At 51.9% G+C, this 6941-nt stretch overlaps 1 protein-coding gene across 1 annotated transcript in view; it reads left to right on the top strand.

Annotated features, from left to right (window-relative positions):
• Positions 1–6687: 6687 nt before the first annotated feature.
• CSRNP1 (cysteine and serine rich nuclear protein 1) overlaps positions 6688–6941 on the top strand; it is a 15750-nt gene continuing 15496 nt past the window's right edge. The window contains exon 1 of the mRNA XM_027660619.1: positions 6688–6733. The gene's annotated coding sequence lies outside the window, so the exon portion shown is untranslated. The remainder of the gene's footprint in view (positions 6734–6941) is intronic.

The following is a 6941-nucleotide window of genomic DNA, read 5'->3' as shown; positions in this document are numbered from 1 at the left end:
CTAAGGAGCCACTGCAGCCCTCCAGGAGTCTGCAGCCCTCTCCTGCACTGGAGCTTCATCCCAGCAGTGGCAGGGGCAGGTGTGCCGGTGTCCCAGATGCTCCCGTTCACAGTCCAGCCCATTTGCTCCAACTTTGCATCAAAATGGGATCATGCTGAGATGCTGGAATCAACTCATCAGCCTTTGCTGAGGCAGCAGGGTAGTAACTTCTTCAGACAGCTCAGGTATTTCCTCCAGAGCTCCAGTCTGTCACATCACTGCAAATATATCTGCACTGGATGGTTTTTGCTGGTCAAGAGTGGGATGTAACGAAGGCTTTAGATTGCCTCTTGCAAGGAGGGCAGGGGCTGTTGGGGGCCTGCACGGAATGAACACCCAGTGGTGTCTGGCCAAACCCATCTCCCTACCCAGCTCAAGGTCTAGAGCAGCTTCACTGCAAAGCAATGAACAAAAGGCAACAAAAACTGCTTTTTCTCTCTAAATGCTGTCACCAGCCAACCCAATAGAAGTGAAATAACCCTCTTGCCCAGTCTCCCTCATAGTTTATGATAAAGAGCCTTTTGTTGCAGTTTAATTTGCAAACTTTCTCTTCTGCCATTCTCATGTACCACCGTTCTGGAGGCTCATATAATTATTTTTACAAGAAACGCTTTCAGACAAATAAGTCTGGGGAGGTTTGTAATTTCTATTACCTCATGGCGACTCTATTGATAGACAGCAGCACACCTTGGGAGAATTAGAGAGCATAAAGTAATGGAGGTTTTTGTCCTCTCAAGACAGAGCTGTGAGTGCTGTCTGGCTCACTGCCAACACCACCAATTACCAACCTGGTGCAGGAGACAGGTCCTAGTGATGAAAAATTACAGTTTTCCAGCAAGCCTGGTAATGATGGAGCTGTACTGTGAGCTACCATTTCCTTCAGAGCCTGTTAGGCATCCAGGACTATGATGTGTTTTGGGCCACCTCAGTGTTTAGGACAGTTGTTGTCCCTCTACTGGGGGGAAAAGGATGGAGTTTGTATTGCTTCCCCTTGCCTTTGCTCCCACTCACGACTCTTCGCTGCCTTCTTTATTTTTTGCAGAAGCCCTTTCTGCCAGGAGACAGAACAGTCGAGCATAAAAAAGCAATTTCGGAGGCTCTGTCATTGGCAATTACGCTTGAAAGCCAGAGATTTAATTATTGTGTGAGAGCGATACCCTTGAAAGAGAAATTGCAACGGTCCCATCACTTGAGACATTTCAGCGCTGAAACAGACGGCTCATGAAATGTCAAGGAGTGAAAAACGCAGCACTCCTGTACTTCCCACCTCCAAATCCTGGTGTGAGGGTCTCTGTTGACACAGAAGTTAACCAGTAGTTGGGTTAATTGAGGACACAGGTGCCCCACTCGAATCCAGCTGTCTGGATAGCACGGGGCTTTGTCATACTTATTTTCCTTGCCGCTAACCATTGCTAACGTGTGGCTGGAGGTACACAGAGCTTCCACAATTCCCATTTCATGCCTGCGCTTTAAATTAACACTTATTCACTCAGGGTGATGATTTTTGTGTGTTTGTTGGGAATCTAGCAATTATACCAGCACTCACCGGCAAACAGGTCATATTCTCCATCTCTCTCAAGTGCACAGGGTGCCTGTACAGGTAGGAGAGCACTGAATTACTCTGTCCCTATCTCTATCAAGGACTGACAGCACAGTGAAGAAAGCGTATTTCAGTAAATGCATAAATAATTCAGCCAGTATATAAGAGCACAGGGCTTTAAATGCTACAGATGTGACTATCTTCCAACATCAGCTCAAAGCAGGAGCTGGTGGAGTTGTGGCGGTATAAAATCAATGAGCTAACCACAGGACATCTTCATCACATCTGCATGGCCAGACTCACACCCCCAAGGCTGTCCCAGCACAGCTGTGTCCTTCTGATGGTTCCCAGCGTGAGTAGCCCAGAGCGTGGCTGAAACTAAGTCTTTGATTTGCCAATTTTGTGTCCGTCTTTTGGAGGAAGAAAAAACCTCAAACCAGCTCAATGCCCTTGTTCAACGTTTTATTTGGATGTGTTGGGTGGGAAGGAGCCCTGGCACCAGGTCAGGCAGCCCACAAGTGGCCACAGCAGTTCGCTGTGATTGCACAACACATTACAACAGTGAAGTGTTCACTTTATCTGACTGTGAACAGAAGGAGTCGGGGCCAGGGGGCGAGTCGGGGACACCGGGAGTGATGCTGGACATGTGATTGCTCAAGTGGGCGTTGGTTCAGTAGTGGTTTCTTTTCCCATGTCCCTGTGCCATCACTCTCAGATGGGTTGTCACAGTACCCAACAACACAACCACAGCCAGATACAGCTGATAAACCCTTTCAGAACCACACTCAGGATGTGACATAAAACCAGGGAAAAAATTCATATCTGCAAGCCCAGATATTCCTGATTTATCCATCCCTAAGCACTAAGAGGCTTTTAACCCCAGGGAAAGCACTTCTCCAGCTGCAGGGAAAGCACAAAACTGGCAGCGAGGAGCTTGACATCCCGAGCTTGTCCGGCTCACATCTCTTATCTCGCCTCTCGTGTGTCACTCAGAATCCTCCCCCGTCCTTTCCCGCTGGGCTCCCTACTCCCTGCGCTTGCTCTGCTGCTGCTGCTCTCTGCCAGGACACTTATCCCTGCCACGGCCGGTCAGCAGGGAATTTCCTCCCGCCGGAGCAGCGCTCACGTGGCATCCAGCCAGGGAAACCAGCTCCAGGCCGGTGCTGCCAGCAGCCTTTGCCAAAGAAGCGAGGGCTTTCCTGGGCGCAGGGGCTGCGAGCTGTGCTGCCTTCACAGGGAAAGGATGCTGCTTCTCAAGAGGTGTTAAAAACCAAACCAACCTGGCTCAGGTTAAAGAGAAACAGATTCATTTTTTTCTCTCTCGCTCCTTCTTTCATGAATTAAGTTGTTGGAGGAACGAGGCTCAGAGATGCAACAACAAAACACATGTTGAGTCAAACAGATATTTCTTTTAACCTACACAGGAAAACGTCTTATATTGGTTGGGGGTTATTTATGCTTGTGTGTAAGCTTCCACTTGTTGATGTAGTAGCACTTTTAGGTTGATATTAAAACAAAAAATATTGCTGCTTCAAAAACAAGTTTTGTTTTGGCTCCCCCTTCTCTTTCACACACACAACTACGGGCAGTTTTGAGTCAGAATTGCTCATTGCCTGACCGAATCGCTAAATAATTTCTGCCCTGTATGGGACTCTATCTCATAGTGGCTTTACTTTCTTTAAAAGTAATAGAAGCAAGAGAGAAAATTTGTAAGGTGGGGGTTGCTGGCAGCCTTTCTGGCTTTTTTCCCTTTCCCGTATACCCTGGGTTTCACACAAAGCTCAGCCCAGGGCTGGTGGCCAATGAACCCCCGGTTATCTCACGGATACAGTGTGGAGACAGGTGATATTATGTCCTGGGCTGGTCATACTGAATCTCTCCAGGTCCCCAGGGGCTGTGTAGTGAGACCTCCCTGGCGCCAGGACCCGTTTTGGGCTTGGCAATGGGCGGCTGCCGGGCCGGCGGGGTGTAGCCTGTGAGGTAGAGGAAGTGAGGAGCCAGTGTACAACCTGAACTTGGTCACCCTCGGCCCAAACCCTGAAGAGGAAAGCCTGCATGCATGACATCTTCCTGTTAGGAAATATTAATCACGGCCATGTCCAAACATGGTAAATGAAACCTCAGGAAAACCGCTCTTTGGCGATCGAGTGCTGTGCACTGGTATATTCAGGAAGGCCCTCCTGCCTCAAAGACAGGACCCACCGTCATCAGGGCACCATCTAGAATTACAGATTGCCTCTATGACATTTGCATATTTGAAGCAAAATCTCAGCTCATCCCTCTGTGGCTCTGTACCACTGAGAGCTGTGACTGTTGTTTCATGGGCTGAGGAGAGTGACATGGGGTGAGCCAGGTAGTGGGGTGAAGCACCTGGAAAGGAGAAGAATCAATCAAGTACAGCAGAAAAATTGGCTTGAGGATGTTCTCAGTTCTCCTTGGTTCTCACCCTTGCCCTTTGCAGATCTTAGGGCAATGGGTGGGGCTGCCCTGTCTGCGGGAATCACTGACACACACCATGGCAAGACCAGGAGAAAAATCCTGCAGGCACCAGGGGGGCATAAACTGGTTGAGGTTTTGGGACTAGAAAGGATATTTTTTCACCACCAGATTATTTTTCCCCCAACATTTTAGCCCCAGAGTTTGAAAGCTTTCACTGATCAGAGGACTAAGGCTGAGACTTTCACAGCAGTCTACTCTAAAAGAGCTGAGGCTCTCACCTCATCTTCTCCCCTCTTAATGGTCAGACTGGGCACCTTCCAAACAAGACACCTGTGTTACAATAAAAAATAAATAATAAAAACCTCATGAAAGGCATCCCAAGAGGTTTACAAGTAAAATAATATTCCTGGAAAGAGGTACCATCACTCTAGCTTGCTGAACTGTGTGGGAAGCATTTTGGAGCTAAGGAGCTCACAATGAAGCACAGAGATACATGTGCTTGGGGAAATCCCCCCACACCTCAATCCATCCTCCCTCACCTTCATGATAAATCCCCCTGGGGCCAAGCCTCATATATAGGGCCCAACTCCCTTCTTGGGACCCAATTCTTTGTGGGGAACAGTTCTTACTTGTGGGACCTAAACCCATTTTTGTGATCAACCCTTGCCCATGGGGCCTAGATCCCTTTTAGGGGCTCACATGTCCTTGGGGGATCAATCCTTGCCTCTATGGGGATCAAGTCCCTGTGGATACAAAATGATGTCCTTTGGGGGCCAGACCTTGCAGATATGCAAGGGGGTGGGAGGAAAACCCCTTTTGGAATCCAAACTTTGCTTGAGTGCCCCAGCTTCTCAGGGAACTGAAACCCTTTTTGTGGTCCAAGTCTTGCTTGTGTGGCCCAGAACCCCTGTGTGATCCAAGTCTGTTTTGGGTCCTAAGCCTTTTGTGTAGGTGTCAAATTCCCTTGGTGTCCAGAAACCTCTTTGAGGGAGAAAACTTGCTTCTGGATCCCAACCACCTCATGGGGCCAAAAAACTTTTGGGAGGTAATTCTTGCTTGTGGGTCTCAAACCCCTGTGGGGATCAAAGCCCCTGAGGGGTTCAAAGCCCCTGTGGTGCCCCCCTCTGTCTTGAGACCTGAGATGTGCCTGTAGGTCTCCAACTCCTTGTGGGGAAACAAACTCCTTGCAGGGTCCAAATCCCTTTCAGGAGCCAAGCTGAGCTGTGAGTGCCAAAACCACTGTGGGACCCAAATCCATTTTGGGATCCAAGCTGTGCCTGTGGCTCCCAAATCACTTGTGAGTCTCTGTGAGACCCAAATGCATTTTGGGGTCCAAAACCTTTACAGAGGACTTGTGGGTCCCAAGTTCCCTATAGGACTCAAATCCATTTGGGATCCAACTTTGTTGTGGGTCCCCAAAACTTTATATGGTCCAAACTCCCCGTGGGACTCAAATGTATTTTACGGTCCAAGTTTTTCCTGTGGGCCCCCAACCCTTCCTGGCCTCCAAACCCCTTGAAGTGCCCAATCCCCTTTTGGGGTCCTCACCTGCTTCAGGGTCCCAAGCCATCTGTGGTATTTACATGTGCTCTGGGATCCAAGTTGTGCCTGTGAGTCCCTTGGTAGAGTCTAAATCCTTTTCAGAAGTCAACCCTGCGTGGGGGTCCCCAGACCGCTGTGGTGCCTAAATCTGTTTTGGTGTCCAACCTTTGCCTGCAGGTGCCAACCCTTTGTGATAGCCCAAAGACCCCAAGGTGCCCAAATTTGTTTTGGGGTCCAAGCTTTGCCTGTGGATTCCCAAACCCTTGTGGGCTCTGAACTCCTTGAAGCACCCAAAACCCTCTTGCTTTAAGGTCCCCAGACCCCTGTGGTGCACAAATGTGCTTTGGGGTCCAAGCTTTGCCTGAGTCCCCAACTCTTTCTGAGCTCTGAACCCCTTGAAGTAGGTTTCCTTTTGGGGTCCACATCCACTTTGGGGTCCCCAGCCCCCTGTGATATTTAAATTCACTTTGGGCTTCAAGCTGTGCCTGTGCCTTCCCAACCCCTTGCAGAACACAGGCTCACAGTGTGGCACAAATCAGTTTTTGGGTTCCCATCCCCCCCATGATACCCTGAGGTCCAACCTGTGTCTGTGCCTCCCCAAGCCCTTGTGGAATAGACCTCCCCGTGGGACCCTCATCCATTTTGGGGTTCCCAGCCCCCATGGTACTCAGAGACATTTTGGGGTCCACACTGTGCCTGTGGCTCCCCAACCCCTTGGGGGACATAGCTCCCCCGTGGGACCCAAATCCATTTTGGGTTCCCAGAGACACTTTGGGGTCCACCCTGTGCCCGTGTGGGACACCCCGTGGGAACCAAATCCTTTTTGGGGCCTCCCTCCCGCCGTATCACAGCGGTGCGGGGCTGTGCGGTGCCCGCGGTCCCTGCGGGCGTTCGGGGCGGTGCGCAGGGATGCGGGGCGGTGCGGGGCGGTGCGCAGGGATGCGGGGCGGTGCCTCCCGCCGCCCCTGACTCAGCGCCCCGCCCGGCGGGGGCAGGAAGCCGGGCGGGCCGGCCGGCCCCGCTCCTGTCACCGCCTGCGTCAGAGCCCGGAGTTTTCCACTGACGGAAAAGGGCAGCGCGGGGCGGCGCAGCCCGGCCCGGCCCCGGCAGCGGAGCGGGAGGCGCCGCGCCAGGCACCGCCGCTGCAGCCGAGACCCGCCGCCGCCGCCGCAGGTACGGACCGCCGCGGGCAGCCGGGATGGGCATGGGGGGAAGCGGCGCTGGGGCTGGGGAGAGCTCCGTGTTCCACCAACCCTGAGGCTCCGGGGTCCGCTCGGAGCCAGGTCTGTGCTTGCCCAGCGCGGGGTTCGAACGTCGGGTTCCCGGTCAGAGCCGTCCCCTTCGCCCGGGGGTCCCTTCCCGCGGTCCCCTTCGCCCGGGG

The sequence above is a fragment of the Corapipo altera genome, unplaced genomic scaffold (assembly GCF_003945725.1).
Source record: "Corapipo altera isolate COAL_440 unplaced genomic scaffold, ASM394572v1 126, whole genome shotgun sequence".
Lineage (NCBI taxonomy): Eukaryota > Metazoa > Chordata > Aves > Passeriformes > Pipridae > Corapipo > Corapipo altera.
This window is presented reverse-complemented; position numbering and strand designations above follow the sequence as displayed.